The 20,353-nt window shown below is 39.5% G+C and overlaps 1 long non-coding RNA gene across 1 annotated transcript in view; it reads right to left on the reverse strand.

Moving 5' to 3' along the window:
- Window positions 1-20,353, reverse strand: part of LOC142363270 (uncharacterized) — a 77,773-nt gene that overhangs the window by 45,055 nt on the left and 12,365 nt on the right. Inside the window, exon 4 of the long non-coding RNA XR_012765635.1 lies at window positions 17,710-17,816. This is a non-coding gene — a long non-coding RNA (uncharacterized LOC142363270). The remainder of the gene's footprint in view (window positions 1-17,709; window positions 17,817-20,353) is intronic.

The following is a 20,353-nucleotide window of genomic DNA, read 5'->3' on the forward strand; positions in this document are numbered from 1 at the left end:
GGAGGGGCGGCTGCGTGGCGCTTTTGTTGCCGGCGGCAGCCGAAACCGAAACAATCATTCTATTAATGCTAGTTCAACGCTTCAGGTAAAACACCACCACTGAACCTCTACCTGCAACAGTATGTGCCTTTTTTCCCCTGATTGCTTTGGCCACGTCCAACCGTGACACAGGGGATGGTCTAGTGATCCAGGAGGCCGGCTTGTTTGAGTATGCAAAGGAAGCCTTGTGACTTGTCACAGTTAAAACTGACAGATATACAGGCCACAAATACAAATGTTTACAAATGGAGAGAAAGAACATCCAACGTCATTATGTTAGGTTTCTCCTTGTGCATGATTAACACCAAAGGGTGAAACAGTACACAAACAATATCCACCATAATAAAAAATCCTTAGTATTTTCTGTGTCAAAGTTACCGCAATGCTGCATCTATTTTCCTTTGCTTGCAGCTTTTACAACAAAGTGGTTATTAAATTCGCCACTCTACTTGCTGTTTTTGGAGATGGAATTTTTAATCAAGCTCCTTCAGCAGTGGGATTTAGTCCTCAGCACATATGTGAAGACATATATACAAGAGCTGCACTCAGAGTAATGCAAAAAACAATAAGCTTGTCTAGTCTGAGTTTAGATACAGACACATTTATTGAAGAAGCTTCCCTGCATCTTTCTTTCATTTTTTTTGGTTGTTTTGTGGGGGAGGGTGTTTTGTTTTCTACTTGGCTTCTGCAGGCATTGTCACATATAAGTCCAAAGCTCACATCTTTCAGATAGTAGACCAGTCTTTCCCTTTTCATTAAAACCTTTAATTTATGGGAAAATATACCTAAGGAAAAACGGACCACAAAAAGGTCGAAGTTTTGACATCTCTCTCAATACTTGTTCTTTACAAAGTACTGTGCTCAGCAACCTTCAGGGAACAAGCTTGGGTACCACTGATTGTAACCAAGTACGGTTTTCCAGAGGCTTTCACCATCTTTTATTCCTACCTTTGCCTAACTTTCTCCCGATTAAGATGAAGGGTGTACAAAACAGATTTGTTGTAAAGCAGTAACATCTAATGGAGGAAAACCGCCACCTTATGACAGCAGAGCTTTTTCAGTAGTAAAAGTTTGACTGAAGGTCTTGTGGAGAATTTTCAAGCAGAAGATTCCTTTGCTGCTGGAGAATCTAAAGCCATGATTTCAAGCCTGCTGTGTAGCACTTTCCTTTTCTTGTGAAAATAACTGTAAGGTTTGCAGTGATTTTCCTCAAAAGAATCTCTTAGGGAAATCAGATCTTAAGCTAGTGTGGAATGATAATCTCACAAGGCATTAACGGAATCTTCCTCAGTTGGAAAACATGAGCCTAATTTTAACTCCCATTTGTTTTACAGCAAAATAAGTCAATGACATCAATACTATTGTAAATAAATGGGGTCAGATTCAAACAGTTTGCACTGTTCAAGATACAGTGTAATAAGCAAAATTCTATGCATTTAATAGATCATCACTGTGACATTTTTATAACAACTACGGTTAATGTTCTCCACGTGTTATTAACTGCTCTTCGCAACAAGTTCCCCCATACAGCTTCTTTGTCACATATGGATCAGTTCCTAATGTCATTTACTTTTAGAGAAATAATTCAGTTAAAATGAATAATACTTAAAGCTACTGAAATGATTCTACGTCTGCTCAAGCAAGGGCATTCAGACTCAGGACCACAAGGCTAAGTTAGTGGTTTACTTTTCCTATTGCTCCTCCTGAGATAATCTTTGAGATTTCTAAATTCCAGCAGTGGAAGCATCAAAAATATCTTACAAGAATCATAATCTTACTAATTGAACATTTAATTATTATCCAACTAAATTCACTAATAGTGCTCTCTAAATACTTAATGTGAAATAAGCAGCATAGGAAACATTAGGTAGCTCAAGATTTCTGGGGTTTCTCCAGTTATTTTTGTTTTATACTTCAGTCAAGCTGTATTTGATGGTCTGTTTCCTAATCGGAAATCCACCCATCTTTGCAACAAAATAATAACAAGGAGAACACAACATAATTTAATTTGAAGAGAAAGTCAGTTCAGTTGAATTTTGAAATCTATTTTATGTATTTTTCAAATGACATCAATTGCAGCCAGTGACGTGCCAGTTTGTCCTGCTTTCTCCTCATTTCTCTTGCACTCATCACAGTGAAATCATTAAAAGATCAAAATTTAATCACATGAAATTAAGGTCACTAGGAGGCATACAAAAGAAGTCACTCCTTCATGTGAATATGGAAGCTTTTTATTTGTTAGGTTACCATGCCGTTTGAAAAAGCTTATCACTTGCTCACAGAAAAAGTCATAATTTGCATGAAAGAAGGATCTCAGCATGCAGTGTTGATAGCAAGGTTCCACAGCTGATCTCTGCTGCAAAGCCTGCCACAGGAGACCAGGATAAAATTTTATTTTGGCTGAGAGCTGGCTAACTGCAAACCCGACCATCCTCTTATTTCATAAGAGCACACAATTCATTAACATCAAAGTTCAGCAAATAACAGGAGGTTTTGCTGCCCTCCTTGTACTGTTACCCCTCAAGGGCAACGGGTTTTCATCAGGAGGAATGCTGCATTCCACAAGTGTGAGATTTACTGTGTGGCTGCAATATGGTTCAATCACCACTACTGCACATCTAGAATAATTTCACTGCAGTATAAAGGCAGTACCCAAATACTGGGAAGGTATAATCCTTTGTGCTGTTGTCTATGGCTACATAAGAGGCAGGGAAAAGAAAGGTCTGATAGCTTGTCTCCTACTGTTCAACATTAAGGTTAAAGTATTTATATTCAAACAAAAATACTTTCCAATCCTGATACATAAAAAGTAAAGGCTACTTGTTGGAAAGCAGGAATGGCAAATATCACACGTCACACTGAGAAAGTTTCTCATTTAGATATGCTAACCCCTCTTTCCTGAGCATGGCAAGTCACTAGAAGTTTTGGGGAAGTAGAGCCATGCAAACCATAGTTTGTTTTGCTACTCAGGGCTACACCTCAAACCAAAACCTCCTTATTTCCTGATCAAGCAGAAAGTAAGAACAGACAAAACAACTGTATATTATATGAAAGATAATCTAACAAAACAGCACGTTACAGAGTGAACTTAATTAAAACAATAGGTCCCTTTAAGTCACAGGTCTCTGCTTCCATTCCAAATAATCCAATTAAGACAGCTAGAAAATGCAGCTTCAATATACAGTGTCCAAGCACCAAAACTGACATTATCCAGAAGAAACATCGAGAGCCACTGCCCTCTCCACCTGCAGAAATGACTATAGCACAAGTCAGGGTGTTTGCCAGTGTAGGCCATGATGAAATTGGCAGAGAAGTGGCAGATCCTGACATTTTAAATGAGATGAAAACAGAGAATGAGACTAATGAAGAGGTGGAATGTGGGCAATAAAAATGTACCCACATCACATATGCCAAGTAAACAGAAGAATGCCTGGTACGTCAAGCTTGGGTCCTGGGAGTAAGAAAAATCTGCACAAAATTAGCTGGTGTGTGCACTGCAACAGCCAGCCTTAAGCTAGCAGCCAATTTCCTGGGACAAGCAAAAGTTACTGACTGCAAAACCTAATTCAAAGCAAGAGAAAACCTACCTGGAACAGAACTAGATAAGCAGGTGCACAAGAGAGGTAGTGACAGAAGAAAACATGCAATACACTTGATACTATTCTAGGTCTTCTTACTTCAGATCACAGTGCAGAGTCTGAGCAAGCGAAACATCCCTGAGGCAACTCAGAGCATCCCTGACTCAGGAATTAGAGATTGGTTAAGCACAATCACCTCAAAAGGCAGAAAACGTAGTAGCAAGACATGAGGGTGTAAAAACAAACCCACCCACAACTACACCAAGCACCACTGACCCATCTTCCACCCTCCCCCCCCCCCCAAAAAAAAAGTGTTACGCACGAGGTCAGCCCTCTGTGAATCAAGCAAAAAGTGACAGGGAAGTGCATGTAGCACTGCTCTGGGGAACGCAGCAGGCCTTACTGAATAACAAACCAACGGGAAATCCCCGCTCCGACTGTCCTGATCCTCCGTGCAGGGCCCAGCCAGGGGTCTGCAGAGTGCAAGACCCTTCGCAGGAGACGGATCTGGAGAGACCATATGTCAACAGTCCCACGCCCAGGCACTGCAGGACAGCAGGCGCGAGCTCCCTTTCCCAACGCTGCTCCACAAGGCCTCACGCTACGCAGCCAGTTTGCCTTGGCCATTTGCACAACTTCCCAGCTCAAGGAAGAGGTTGTGTGGCCTGGCGGCAGTAAGTTTGTCTGAAGTGGGACTGATCTTTTGTTATGCTGACAAACACTGCTGGTGGGTCTGATCCAGGCCTCCAAGGTGCCAACCACACTAGAAATAACTAATAAAAATCTAGAAAAATTCCTTCCCCAATAACAAATTGCTATCAGTTTGTGTTGCTAGGATAGTTCACTGCTCTCCAACGCCTCTTAGAAATAAAGGAACAAAGGTTTTAAGCATTTTTGCTTGTTCCTTTGTAAAATAAAGGTGTGGGGGGAAGACAAGAGATGGAAAAGCAACAGGAGATTAAAAGGGCTCTGGGAATCTCCCCTTTCATCCCCTGCCTGTGTAAAGCATCAATCAACACTAGGCCCTTCACCCCCCGTTTACCTCCAAGAGAATGTCCCCCCTACTAAACCGATGGAGACTCTGGCCTGTCAGAGCACGCTCTCAGCCCGCACTCCCCTCCCCCTAGAAGCAGAATATTGTCCCCCATTCTCACCAAATGATCTGGGTAAACTCAGATCATCTGAACAGGTCTGATTTTTGTCTAGACCTCAAAACTCTTGCCTTCCTCAAGGGCCACTAACAACAGTGATTAGCCAGAAGTCCTCCCTGTATCAGAGCCCTATTTACAGAGCTTAGACCAAACATTTTTACAACAAAAGACAAGTGGTTTGGTTTTTTTTGTTTAACTGGTAGTGGGGGATTTTGTTTTTCTTGCAATTGCTGCAGGTTCATCTGTCCCTATGGAAACTCATCTTCTCAACTTCAGAAATGCACTGAAACTTCATAGCATACAACTTCTGGCAAAATAATGTGTGCTACCACCTCTTGAAAACAGGAATTCTGAATTCACCTGTTGCGGAGTTTTTTTGTTTTTTAAACTTGCAAGCACATACAAACTGCCAGGAAAGTCGCCCTATTGCTACTGAGGGTTACTTTCTTCTCTCTACCCTAAAAGGAATTAGCTAATTGCTTTCACATAGGGAGTTCCTATAATGCAGGATAGTTTTTCTTCGCTGACCTGATCACATAAAATATTAATAGAAGGGAGGTTATTGCATAACAACATCAACAACATTAAGAGTTACATCCAAAGTTACATAGTTCCTGTTGACGACTTCCAGTACTCAGTATTAATTTCACCCATTTCTCTGCAATGCATAAAATTCTTATGTATTAATTCATTCAGATAATCTAAAGTATCTTCCACACAGAAGTCTTAACTTGAAAATCATTACTTATGAGGTGTCAAGTGAACAGTATTACAGCTGTAAGAGACTATTTGATAGAGACTTGGGATGTGTTAAATTTTAAGAAACTGACATGCCTTGTTAATTAGAAATGCCAACATTTGACATTTTTATACCTAAGAAAATGGATTTATTATAGATCCATTTAATTTTGGAGGAAAAGCTGGTGCTAGGAATTCTGATTCACAGTCCACAAAGGTAGATTTCCAACCACAGTGCAGTACAGTTTCCGATAATTTATGTAGACCAAATAGATACAAACAACACACACAGAACCCTGTATTTCTAAAACTCTGAGTAAGCTCAGCTGTGTAAAAGAACCGATTTCCATCCACTTTCTGATTCCTCATTTCCCACCTGGGACTGTGCAAAGCACTTTTTAAGCAGTCTTTCTAGTAGCTAGAAGAAAACTAATGATTTCACCACTCCGTAGACAGAGCTATGCCAGTGACCAGCAGTTGCCTTTTTTTTTAAATTTTATTTCTGTCAAAATAAAAAATATGACATAACAATACAAACAGAATATACCCATTCCTGATTTTCAAAATTATTTTTGTACCTGGCAGTTCTATCTGAGGAGTGTTGCTGATGCACAGTGAACAGATTTCCTCGTAAAGCTGTGTAATGCCAACATGAAGCACTGGTCAGACAGACTTCGGAGGTATTTTTCCCAGAAATCCTGGTATTTCCCTACACCAGGGTACTTCAAACATTGGAGCAAACTGCTTTAAGAATCAGTGTAAACAAAATGGAAAAGCCCACTGATTTCAACCGTGCTGCAAATTTATTTTCTTCCCTCACTCAAACAAATAACAGTATCATAAGTGACCACCTTATAGCCTCCCACTAAATTAATCATAGTAGTCGATAAATTCACACAACCATAGAGACAGAGATAATAGCAATTTACATGTCAACACGTAGTTAAAGTGAGGAGAGGAGGGTGAGGTACACATAACTTGCTACTGTTGAAAGAACTTAAACCAGGACTAAGAGGGTACTTCTGACTACTCAGGGCAGTATTTGGAAGATTTCAGGCCAAAGCCCATCAGCAGTGATTCTTTCAGTTTGAGTAAAACAAGAGGTGTCTTATTCATATGACTGTGTCATAGTTTAATGAAACTTCATGTTATTTTTGCAATGTGTAACAGCAAATGTGTGTGTTTGAGCTTCTTCATGTGGAACATGAATGCTTCTGCAAAACAAACACAGCAAAACCTGATCATAACGGGCACCAAGGGGACTTCTACTTTCCAGGTCTTTGTAGCAGCTGGCTGAATAAAGCAGGGTAATTAGATTCAAGCACTCAGATGGCTGAGATTTACTGACTGTGAGAAGTAGAGCTGTCCCCAGCGAAGAAAGCAACATAAAATAACCGCTGGCTCAAGGGCTACCTTTGGACATACTGACATTGGCTTCACAAGGTATCAGTACGTCAAGCTCCCTCTGTGTGGGGTAAGCAGGCTAATCTGCTGGGGTGGGGTTAGCGTGCACAGAAAGTAACGGAGAGGCCATTTGAAGCATCTCTCAGCTTGAATATAACATATAGGAAAAGAACGTTCAAGGGAAAGATGCAGTAAGAAAGGCATAGAAAAAAACAAAAGGCGAGGAGAAAAACAATAGAGACAGTAAAGGAATCAAGCTAGAAGAATGTTCCAGAATTAGAAGCACAGACCTAGTCTACAGACTCCTCTTACACTTTCTTTAAATCCAAATGATTGCAGACTATTCTATAAAGAACTGTTGCACTACGGCTACGTCTACACTGTAGTTTTCACCTGTGTCCCTACAAGTGTTTTTGCCCAGGTTACATAAAAACCACTTATTTATTCTTCTAGTGCTTGCTGTCATTTGAGTGCAGGGGTTGTTAAAGGTCCTTCTGTATTTAGAAGGAACATTCTCCCATGGTTTCCTGAGGGGGAAAATAACCCTTGGACATTTGGCACGGAGAACATTGCAGTTTATCTGCAGAGACACAGGTGAGGACAGACCACGCGACAGCACACCAGCACAGAGGGGAATCTGTTCAGACTCCATGCCAATTATATGGCCTAACGGTGCAGCAGACTTACCTGTAGCTGCATCCCCATGGTTATTTCCCAACAGTTCGTTTTGGTAGAGGTGCAGGAAAATCTTACAGAAATAAAGCTTTGTGAGAGCCTTCCTAGGCACCACTAGCAAATATCAAAAACTGCTGAAGGCAAGTGGAAGGTGAAGGCAACAGAAAGAACAAAAGGCAGAGCTTGTCTTTTTTTCCTACTGATGTTCTGAGATGCCATTTCAAAAGGGTTTATCTCGAAGCACACAGACGTGTGCTAGAGGTTGGGCATAATTATTTAGACTCACTGACTCACAGATGTTACCTTTAACTAGTTTGTCAGTTGTCATGCACCATCTGACAATCACACTGAAGAGAAAGTACAAGCAAGACTGCACATGTACCTTCCAACTATAGTGCTGTACACTGCATCAAAGTGACTGTCAAAGACAGAAATATAAAGAGCAGCTCTTCAGTTTTTCACACTCGTAAACATGAAACAGGAGTGCCACATACTCATCTATGAGACATTGGCCTCTTGGTTTATGTACCAGGGTTTAACACCAGAGACTTACAGAGCTACCAACTTCAGCTTAGGTGCTAAGGGTACAAAGCATTCAGAACGTGATCAGTATTTTACTGTCAGACTATGAAGTCACATCAAAGAGGCTTTTGGACAAGTCTGTCCTTAACAGACAGTTAATCTCATCTTAACAGTGTGTATATTTCAAGTCACAATGCATTTATAAAGCTGCAGATGTCACTAATCTAAAAGAGTTTGCAGACATTCTAGAGGGACAGAATCAAAATTGTTTTGAAATCTGTTCAATGGAGAACTGTATGCTTTCCATGTTCTCTGTGACAAAAAGAATCAAGACTGACAGACTGGAAAATCTCTTGCTTTGCTGCAAAAATATTGATGCCCTAGTATCTGCTAAATTAAGCCAACCGCTGCAGGTATTTGTTCTGCCCCACTGGCAGGAGGTAAAAATGGGAGTCAGAGTGACATGTTCTAGGCAGCACTGAACTGTAACTCAGTATATCTGAATTTAGTGAATACAGAGTAATTTATTAATTTTTTTTTTTACAGTTGATGTAAATCTCTATAGTGACAAACATTAAGCTTCTTAGGAAGCCCAGCAATGAAGCATCATTGCCTCTGAACAATAAGGAGGCTTGAATAGTGCGATATTCTTGGTTCCATGCAGTCACCTCAGCTATTATGAAATACCACACGATGTACACTTATGTAGCTATGCTCAGTCATGTTTCTTAAGACACTTCAAAGAATTTCAAAACAAATATTTCTGACAGAAGTGACAAAGGAAAACCCTACATATACAAATTACATTTACAGTCAAGACCTATACTGCTACTCCCATTGTTTAGACTTGAAATGACAAGTAGAATTTAAGTGAAGCTTTAAAGAACAAACTCACATATAATCTTAATACAATTTCTTGCTTTTGATATATTTCCTGAAAGAGGCTATTGCAGTATTCTTAACTAATTATTTTAAATTGAAACTATGCCTAGTCACTACAATTAAGGGAGATAACCATACTCAGAGTAATTCATCTCCACTAATTCCTATAAGGAAAAGAAGATGAAATAACAAAAAAACCAAACTGCATTTTAAGCACATTGGCCCCTAACATATGCTAGGAACTATAAAGTAATTACAAGTTGCTTAGAATACCTTAAAAAAGTACTGGCTGAAATATTTCTAACAATTGAAGACACCAAATCATTGAAACCAAACGCTTTGCTCAGGAATTACGTTAAATGTATCTCCTTGAAAACAGGGCTTGAAGGTGACAGAAGGGCACCCTTTTAGCTGAACAGTTATGCTCCTAAGTGTTTTTTGCTTAAGAAACAGAAGTCAAAGTTTCTGAAAGTGTGGCTGAAATAGACATACCAAATTACCACAGCTAATTCTTTTAAAAGCTTTGAAATGTGCCAGTTGAATTAAACTTGGTTTCCTTTTTAGTTGACTAGATTTTAACTTTTCCTGTGCCAAACCAGAGAACACTTCTAAAAGCTGCATTGTTTCTTAGTGGCCCAGGAATAGATCCGTGCATGCAGGGCATGTGCAAGGTAGTACCTCACAGAGGATTCCTGTTACTTGTTCTGTGTTCACGATGTTAAAAACCCAAACAAAACACAATGACATTACCAGACTTCATAGCAAAACCAGGAAAACTAAGCTTCAACTAAACTTCCAGGTTTAGAAGTAAAAATATCAAATGCACAAACACAAATATGGGCAGTCTTGGCACACACACCAGATTACATCTATGAAATACTACAGACACTTTGGAATATGCAGACCGTGTCGATCCTAACACCCGTAGGCAACGCAGCACCCAAAGAGGTACAGCAGGTAATGGTTGTTCCATGTTACAGTATGCTGTTCTTTAAGACCGTGACTTGATCAGGTGGAACCCTCTGGTGAGAAGAGGAAAATTGTTCTTCCTCTTCAAGCTACATCATTTTCAGGGAGGGAAGCTTCAGACTAGCATAAGGGCAGGCAAAGAAAGCGGTAGAGCGCAAGAAGGGCTCAGCAAGATCTAGGAGCCTGCAGTTTATTCTAAGACCAGGAGACTACTGAGAAAAGCAGGTAGAGTTACTCAGGGTAACAGCAAAATACCAGCTCTGGGGTTGACCATCAGTGTTGGATACCAAGAGCTATGAAGGAAACTTGAAAATACCACCTTCTGTAATAAATTTGGTGAGTGATAATATATAGAATAAAAAACCAAAAGTGTCCAGAGACATAATGGGACAGTAAAGCATCAAATTCTTACTGAAAATGTGTTGGAAATGAGTTTCCAAAGTTCCCCTAGAACGCTTTGTCAACCTATATTTTCAAATTAACTCTTAAAACACAGTATCTTCTTAGGACAATCTCATATTAAAACAGGGTCCATCCTATTTCAGATTGCTTCCTATCGTCAGCTTTTTTCATTCTAATGCTTAATCAAACTGCGAATGTTGCCATATTTCTGATGTAGGACTGTCAAGAAAGGAAAACAGAATTTGTAGCCTCAACTTTAAGTTTATTTTACTTCATGCTAAAATTTCCCAGTCACCAGAGATTTCAGCTGCTTTGCCCTGAAAGGTATTTACTGACATGGAAAAAGCCTTTCTGATGGCATCTGTGACAATAAAGTCTTGGTATGCATTAGAGAAGCAGCATGACAGACAAAACATATGCGAGAGGCTGATTTCCCCGCTCCCTGCCATTGTTATCTAGCTATTCCTGTTGCAGAGCTTAAGCCAGGCTACAACACAACAGTGCCACGCTTTAACTACAGATGAATTCTTTCCAATACATTTTTCAATGTAATTTCTAGACATATTTTACATTTTTATTGCAAATTCAGTTCCCATAGGAGCTCAAGCACTTTGCAAACTATTTGAAAGAGTGCACCTCAACAGACTGTTAGGTTTTGGAGTAAGAAGCAAGTAAATACTAATCAGTGGGTGGCAACAGTTATGGGTAAAGTTAATTTGGGACCAGTACCTGTCAGAAAGAGGTCTCCAATACACGTAACTTCGTTAAAATGTAATTCAGTACTACCAGGATATGAGCCATGGATTTTATAGTGTCATACTTCAACACTTCTTGACAGACATTTTCTAACCACACTGAAGTTTCACAGTATGAGTTCTGAAGTTTAACATGTTAAACACACACAGCATCACATACCTTCCCTGAACTCCACTAGGGCTAGCTTACATTGTCACACCTTTGCCATATAAACACGCCAGGTTCATAAACGTAGAATGATTTAAGAAGGATCCAGCCTGTGGTAAGAAATTTACCATGCTTAAGTACAATTACACATTTTTCAGAAATACTTAATACACCTAGTCTCCTAACATGTGAGGATAGATTTCGCTCGAGCTTTCAGTGGACACCAACTCCAAGTAAGAATATCAACCAGCTAACTGAAACGTGAGTGCTCTCTTAATATGAGCTTTGGCCTTTTTCTGCAGCGAGATATTCAGTACTGAATGTAACAAACCATGTTGTCTCCAACTTACAGATATTATTAACAGCTGAATCATCACAAGGTATCTTTGGATGGGTATATAAAGAGTGCATAAAAATTCACAAGCTGTTTTCAGATTAAGCAACAACAGCAGTCCTTGCAACAAAACGAGTTAAACAAGCAGATTCTTCTAGTCATACGCTTTAAAAAAAAAAATTGTCCCCTAAATCTCATCTCAGTGTAAAAGAAATTAAAATTCTTTTGCCTGGGAATTCATTTTGCATTATTCTGCCTTGCTCCCAATGTCACTGCCTCCTATGAGCTTCTTTTTGTAAGAACCTTCTGGTCATAGGAAGTACAAAGTCCTAGTGATACCAACAGTAAATACATTGAGCATTTTATCATTTAATGTCATAAATTCACATTATTTTCTTACCATGTAATTTACAAAAACCAAGAGAAAGTATCCTGAAGGATACTCAAAATATGTCATATCAAATTAAATCTGACTGCAAAAACTACCCTTCTTTCTAAATGCAGAATGATTCCATGCTAAAAGGGTACATTCTTCCAAAGGAAAAAAGCTGACACAAGAGATCTAAGTTACCAATGGATAGAGAGAACAGTGAATTAAAGACCTGCAGATCAATCAAAATAGAGAAATGTAATTTGGATGATAGGGTATCTTTGGGGTTTTCATGAAAAGGAACATAAGGAACATATGGACAATCAGTGTCAGATTAGCATCTAGATATGATCGGATCACTGAATATTCCTGCACCTTTCAATACTGTTTCATCACACTATGCCCAAGAGGTACCTTCCAAGTAATTCCTATTAGAGAATGAACTAATTAACTAAGCAGTAAGATATTCAGAAACTCCTGTCAGTATAAACCAAGAATTAAATCTGGCAGATAGCTTTTCATGTTTTTGAAAACTAGTAAGGCAAGATTTTCAGTTAGTGTAGATTAAGTAGATATTTACAGATTTCAAAGGCTTTCTAATAGTTTAACAACTTTTTCAAATCTTCAACAAAACATTCTTTGATAACAGATGTTAGTCTCCTTTGTTTCTAAATCCAAAGGCAAGTAAGAATACCTTCCAAAACAGTCCTGTTTACAATTTAGTCTCAAGGGAGAAGAAAAAAAAATACCTTCAATAAAAAGCAATAAAGAAAAACAGTTTCCTATTCACAGGAGCTAATTATGTTTACTAAAAAAAAAATTCCGAAATCACTTTCAATAAAATGCAAAAAGTAGCAGAGGGAAATAAATAAAAACCCAGTAGAATTGCTTGGTGTGATTTTGCAGAAACAGAGAGCTGAAAAAGAATAAAAAGTTGCTTTCCAATAACATGAAAATAATAATGTTACAACTAGCCAGGCAACAGAGGCAGAAAATGGGTAACTAGAGGAGGGTGACAGAACCAGCTTTTAGTGACACAGGGATAAAAAGGAGATACAAGCAGCAGAAAACACTGATGAAACAAGTCCTTGTAAACACCAGATAAAGAACAGCTGAAGGCAATAACTCAGGCTATAACATGGCTGATAAAGCAGCCTTGCAACATTCTAATCACCTACAGTCCCAGGACTCTTGTTTTTGTGAGGAGCAAATAACTCATTGTTTTGACAGAGCAGTAAATTTCATGCATAATTTTGAAGTGCTGAAATAAGATGCATCCCTTAGGAAAGCAGACAGTTTCAAAGTAATTGAGAAATGGACATCGGAAATGGAATTACAATGTAGTTTGGATAGAACAATTCCTGCACAGAGAGATTCCCGCAGAGTGGGATGTCCTTATAATTAGACACCTCTTGGTGCCCAGAAGCAGCTTCACTTTTACTGTTTGACTCTGCACTGGTAATTTCTGATCATTCTACCTCATCAATATGGGAAGAGGGGTTGCAATGCAACAAAAGAGCAATCACATATAGGTTATAAGAAAGGATGTACAGGCTTTATAGAAGTCTCCCACAGCCATCTATGGGTGCACATGAACTTCAGCAGAGGCTTAACCAGAAGGTATTTGGGCATTTTAACTTGCTTCCTCCCTAAAAAGCTGGCTAGTCTCAAAGAGGTTTCACATATAACTATGCTCCCACCCATAAACTTTGCCAAATAAGCCCCTCAGAACCCACCTGCAGGGCACATAGATCTAGCTAATAAGAGTATGGCCAAAGCCCAGAATGAAACGTCACTTCAATACTATTAAAAACTGTCTCTAAGCATTTGTCTTCATTGTGTTTAAGTGATCCTGAAGTACAGAGAAATATGTGGATGGACCTTGGGCCAACAATAAATTCAACAGCAATGGAGCCTCAGAATGCGGATGGATGACATAGATGTGTTGGAACCAAATTAGACACCATAAAAAAATTGAACATTAGTCTTCGTATAATTAATTTGTTACTGATATTAATTGTACCTTTCCTTTTGAATTTCGGTGAAGCTATTCTCAATCACATAGTTTCTAATTTGCCTGAAGCCTTGTGAGGAAGCAGCATGTGCAATAACACAGGGCGATGCTTCCCATAGCGCCCTGCTGTTACATTCTAAATGACTCCTCTTTGCACAGACTCATGCCTCTTTGCTATATGTCTGTATTAGAAGTAGAGCCTTTACACTTGCTGAAGGCTTTTGTCATCTACATACTGTATACAACAGATTAAAGCTCGCACCAGGAAGGAATCAGAATTCATAGCTTTGAGAAGGCATTCCTCTTTTTATTATACATAAAAATATCCCTGTATAGTCCCATTAACAATAACATACAAGTATGAGTCTTCTCTCTGAGCATTCAGCTCTAAAATTCCCCCAGATCCTGACAAACAGCATGCAATTAAACGAAGAAGATCAGAACAAGATCAGAACAGGAATCAGACTTCCAAACCTCTGGAGAGTGCCATATCTGCGCACATGTTGATAGGACTATTCCCTTTACTTTGGTGATTATACTGCAAACTGTTTATAACTCTTTCCCCGACTAATAAAAACCACACTTGAATAGAGCTTCACCCACTGAGAGCCTGCAAGTTCTTCATGCACAAAATTTCCCTTTTATAAAAGAGATTCCTAACTGTTTCCATTGATTTGTTTGGTCTTTTTTTTTTTCTTTTTTGAAGGTCTATATGACAGTAATATTTTTTGGTGTACATCCGACAAAAGTGCATCAAGCATTAAAGATAGTAGAAGATTAATTTTTACCAGCTAGAGTTATGTGATATTTTGGTCACGCCAAAACTCTTTAGAAATTGACAGTCATTCTCACCCTTATGAATTCAGCCTTTTGCTTCCTTAGCTGTAATTCATTCTAAGAGAAGTCAAGCAAAACACAATTAGGTGGCACTATGTCAATCTTAGGGACTCATTAACCTGTCATTCCACATGAATTTTGGTTCTCGAGTGTATCTAGTGAAACTGGGAAAAAAACCCAACAACCTATAGGGGTGCATATTCAGATTTTAAGCCTTATTACGCATGAACCACTTATTAGGAGAAGTCCTGAAACACAGAAGAAGAATTTCCTCATCTTGAATCATTCTGACTGATAGAAAGATTTGGACATGGTGTCTACTGTCATTCTACCAGGAAGAAAATACTGTTTCATAGTGTGTTATATGTGATTAAGTGCTCCTTGTTACCTCATGTATTTTTCTGCAAGATTCCTGCCAATTTAGTGTGGTAACAAGTCCCCTGCAGAAACTGCACATGAAAAGAGCTGTAACCTAGGAAGCTTTTCCCCACTGATACTCATTAGTTTCTGACTGAAGAAAAGTCATTTGAGAGAACCCACAGCAACTCTTAAATTCCAAAGCCAAACCTGAAAATTTGGCAGGTGTCAAGTCTTAACCTGCTGAGCTTCACTCTGCATGTTTTAAAGTGCAAGTGCTCCCCTGTGCAGGGGCAGAAACACCCCACACTTGCATATCTTTTTGGAAACCACCCAATTCAAATATATTCATTGGGTACCCACCATCCAATCCGAGTAATAATTTTTCCATCCATCTAATTAACCACAATTTGCTGGTTCAGTTGAATTTACATTTACCACAGGCTCTTGAGAAGCGAAGATTTGAATATTGCTGTTACCACAAATCAGTTGGCCTTAGTTACAGTTTAGTAGTGGCTTCCTTTATTTGTGAAGGATTTACTGGGATGAGAGTACACAACAAATATTCCTATACCCGCTGGAGCTGGGTTCTGCCACCATATTTAAATCTTTGGCATATATTTCAAGAATATATACAAAATTTTATTAAATTTACGTACTTAGTCAAGCATTTAGAGGCACAACTCAAGCTTAAAATTACCAAATATTAAGTGCTAGAAGATTAATTAATCTCCTATCTCTAAACCATGCACTTTCTTTTTGATATCTAATCTTCATAGATATAAAGAGACACGGAGCAAAATAAGCCACGTATCACTTGTTTGATTAGCAAGCTACTTCATCATCGGATGCATACGTTTTTTCATCCTGTTTTAGAACATGCAGGTAGACCATAGCAATGTTGTTTTCCTACTGGTTTCTTACTTATCTAATCCACATAGGCTCATTTCTAAAGACAGACTCTTCACTGAGTTTGCACCTTTTTGCACAGCAATCACAGAATCACCAAATGTTAAGAGAGTATCTACAGCAAAACAGTAAAGGGACTTGAAGTAGTGGGTTGAAATCCCAGAGATAGTTTTAAGAACGATGTTTGTAGAGGGACAGAATCTCTTCTTCTGCCATCTGACATAGCTGGGGGAAAAATCCAAAAACAAGATACGAAGTGTTAAAGTCCTTCTGAAGTCATAACACATCCGTGGTATGAGACTGTATTCTTCTCCGATTTTACCTGAGTGTCTGTGTGGGGCTTCTCCTCACTCTGGACATACAGGCAGGTATCCCCCACCCTCATAATGATAAAGTTAATTTTCATATCTTTTAGTATAGTTGTAAGCTTCGGAAGTAACCGAAGGCGTAAAATTTCCCCTAGTGTTAGGCCAGCAACACTAAAATGTTAATTGCTTATAGAATACATTAACATAACTAACCTGTGCTTCACAGGTGATAAAAAAAATCAAATTTTATCATAAAGACAGCACTGAAAAGAAGGAACTAGGATTGCTGAGTTGCTAAAAAATGCTTGGATTATTTCAGAGGCATAGGCCTGAGTTACTTCAGCATTTAATTCCTATTGATCTTAATGGAACTCCGGCATCTCTATTCCTTTGTGCATCTGAGACTTGCATTCGTAAGGCCTTTCAATCACAGTGAAAAAATGTACCCTATCACTGGCTAAATAAGTTCACTCTAGGTCGTATTCATGTCAGCTTTCATATGGGCAATGCTAGCAAAGGGAACAGCAATCATTTTCATGTAGCTTGGGGCTTGAAACAAGCTCTCACTTATACAGGAGTAAATTCAGGGTAATTCCATTTACTTCATTTGATTGGATCTGGCCTCTTGCCTCTGACACTGCCTGTGGTAAAAAAACAAATGTACTGTAGCATTTTTTCCCCTCCAAAATAAGATTGCATTTTAAGGAGAATGCTTACTAAGAGGAATGTCAAGTTTTTGCACCACTTACAGAGATTGCTAGCCTCTCTCTATGGACATTGAAGCACAAGCAACTAAAATTATTTTTTGCAAAATGACAGGGAGAAGTCATGAACAGACATAACACTTACTACAAAATACCTTCCCCTCACACACACAATTACTCCCCACCCCCCATACCCCCCAAGAAAGAAAATGGAAGTCTAAACACACAAGATGCCTGTAGTAATGTCACCTCAAACTCTATTGACAAGGTCAGAAAGATCCATGCTAAGGATTAGTAGTCCAGCAGTTAAAAGAAAAAGGCAAGTCAGATACCTAAATATCTTTTCTGGCACAGTAAATTATTTTTACTTTTTTGTTTGCTCTGATGTAACTATTCCCAGCAGCAGCAGCCTGCCAGGCAGGAGCAGCTGTACAGCTGCTGCTGTGCCAGGTAACACACTGCTGAAAAGGGAAGCCAATTTTAAGCACCTGCAGAACACCTTCTATCACCCCCCTTAGCAGGGTTTCAAGTTTGGCATATCTTTGCGTCACTACTCTCAAGAATTTTGGCTTTGCTAATTAAATATACAAATATTCTGTAATAACTTACTTACAGTTCCCTGTGATAATTATTCTTTCCACTGAAAATTATGGCAACTGGAATCCTCTGCACCGCAGCACATACTGTGTACGCCAAGAAAGAAATCAAAGTGTGTCATCACTGTTGATAGAAGGATAAATATAGTCAAAGTCAGATTAATATTTCCAAGATTACTCATTTCTACTTCAAAAGAGAAGCAAAGATCATGTGCAAAATGACAGCTACCCATCTGGGACTAGAAAAGTCACCATATGGATGTCTTTTTGCTAATTATAGATAAATTTTTGAACTAAGGGATTTAAAAGTAGGGATCTGTCAGTTCAAAAATATACTTCCTCTCCTCCCTCATTCAGGCAGTGCTTTGGCGCTGGCTAATCAGTTAAGCAAAGAACTGGATCACATAGATTTGCTGCACCTTTAAGAAGGCAGTTTTCTCCCAACTTCATATAATATGCAGTCACATTTGTAGCTCAGTTAAAGGAAATTTGTTACAGTGATTCCTTGTCTTTTTCCAGATCAGAGGAACCTCTGTCATCCCTTAGCCCATTACTGCTTCACGTACCATACCTCTACTTGAACTACAGCATATACTCCTGAAAAGCATCCCAGGAAGATTAAAAGATGTTCAAATAATGTAATTCTCACCCAAGTAAGTTCTTCCAAGAGCAATCAATTTACATAAATGATTAAGTATGTATTCGTGACTTTGCTCAAGTTGGTTCCTCTTCCACTCTAACACTATTTTTTTTGTTGTGTTTTGTCTGCTTGACTGATTAATCCTCTATCAAATTACTGAATTGGCTACATGTATTATACACCAATCCCATTGTGCTTCAGCCTTCACTTTGATACACAATAGACTGGGCTTCTTCATCTTGGGAGATGTTTTCTATACTTGAAGTCAGAAAAAACGGGCTCCTCTAAACCCCGCAGCTTATGGCCTCCTTCTAGAACTGCAGACATGAGACAATGCTCCAATAGCAATGACATCAGTGCCAAACGAAGAGGCTGTGCAGTCTTTTCATACCTGCTTAGCATTTTATAGCACTTATACATGGATTGCATTAGCCTTTTTGTCACTACAGTAGAAATTAACTTCCGCACATAAATGTAGCTGATGTGAAGAAAATTGCATCCCTAATCAATGGGGAGAAACAGGCTTTTCCAGAAGACCATTGAGAGTACTCATACTATGCTCGTGATCTCCGATAAAGCCTTTTTCCTCCTCTCTGTTGAGCACACTGACGGGCAGGCAGAGCAAGTACTTTGGATGTCACCCCTCTCTCCCCACTGTGCTAGGGGTGGGGAAGACTTAAAACAATACAACTGAGTTCTGACGGGCCGCTGTGCTCTTCGCTCCTCTCCAGAGGAGTTCAAGACACATCACAGCATCTTCAGTTGCACTTTACCCATATGCACCCAGTATGAGTTCTGGTTAACATACAAATCTAGATACCAAAGACTCTTTTTTATGCTTTTCTTCTCCTGTCCTGGTATAGTCTCACATTCTGTCCACAATTAAACCAAGCACCTATCACTGTTATGCACAGAGTTAGTCCCTGTACCCGCCTTAGACACACCTGAGGATCTACTTCCTGAAGATCACCAAGTCATATTTGACATCTACACAGCAGCAAGACTGAGGATGAAAAGGCAGACGGATACGGTAATTGCACCTGACCTATTAGTTTACTGCTTAAAAGACAGCAATTTCAGCTTGCGGAGCGCCCAGCTGCCTCAGGAGTTAGTGCTCCCAGGGAAGCGGGCTGCCGGCAGGACCAGGGGAGGTGCTGCCAGCAGCTGGGGGGCAAGGGCCTGTATTCCAGCTGCTCCCATTACCTCCCCTCACAGCCCCAGGGGAAAAAAAAGAAATCAGTTCTTTTCTTACATGACTTCTAATACAGGCAGCAATGATCTAGCACAATGACTGTCTGTTGAGTAACATAATTGTCCTTTTGAGCATTAGTTAAGTAATCCTTTATCCTGGATATGATTCTTCTGTCATCACGGAGCTAGCTTAAGACAGCATTCTTTCCTCCAACTGTAACGCTACAGCATTTAACTACAAGTGTTAGCTCTGTCCTCATCACTAGACCCTTATATCCAATCATGTTGTTATGAACAATATAACCTTATACTTTATCCATGCCATGTAACCATGCATGAAAGCCTTTTGACTGTTGCAGCCACACTCCTGAATGAAGTGCGCCCACCCTCGCGCAGATCACACACTGCAAAACCATCTCACACCAGTCCCTACTAGCTTCAGGTTTTCCTCATCTTATCATGGAGTTTTCCACTATTACTGTCAAGGAGTAAAATTACAGCACACAAACGGTTTAGTCCCTCAGCTAAACCAAAGAGCCCATACTTCCCTAGAGAAAGCGCAGGAAGTTGGCCAGCCTTCCAAAGGACCATCAGCTTTGAACAAAATATAACATCCACCCCATGGACAAGACCAGCAGTTCTCCTCAGCAAAGCAAAGGTAAGACAAGGCACTATAATTCTAGGCTTATGTTCTGACCTCGTTTTGTGTTTAAAACCAAATAACCTGCATCTGCCCTAGTCACTCTCCTCACACCACCTCAGCAGCCATCTTCGTGCGCAAGCCCCCACTGCATTCACCCTCCGGCTGATATCCTGAGGAAGGGCTTTTC

The sequence above is a fragment of the Opisthocomus hoazin genome, chromosome 15, assembly GCF_030867145.1.
Source record: "Opisthocomus hoazin isolate bOpiHoa1 chromosome 15, bOpiHoa1.hap1, whole genome shotgun sequence".
NCBI classification, from domain to species: Eukaryota; Metazoa; Chordata; class Aves; order Opisthocomiformes; family Opisthocomidae; genus Opisthocomus; species Opisthocomus hoazin.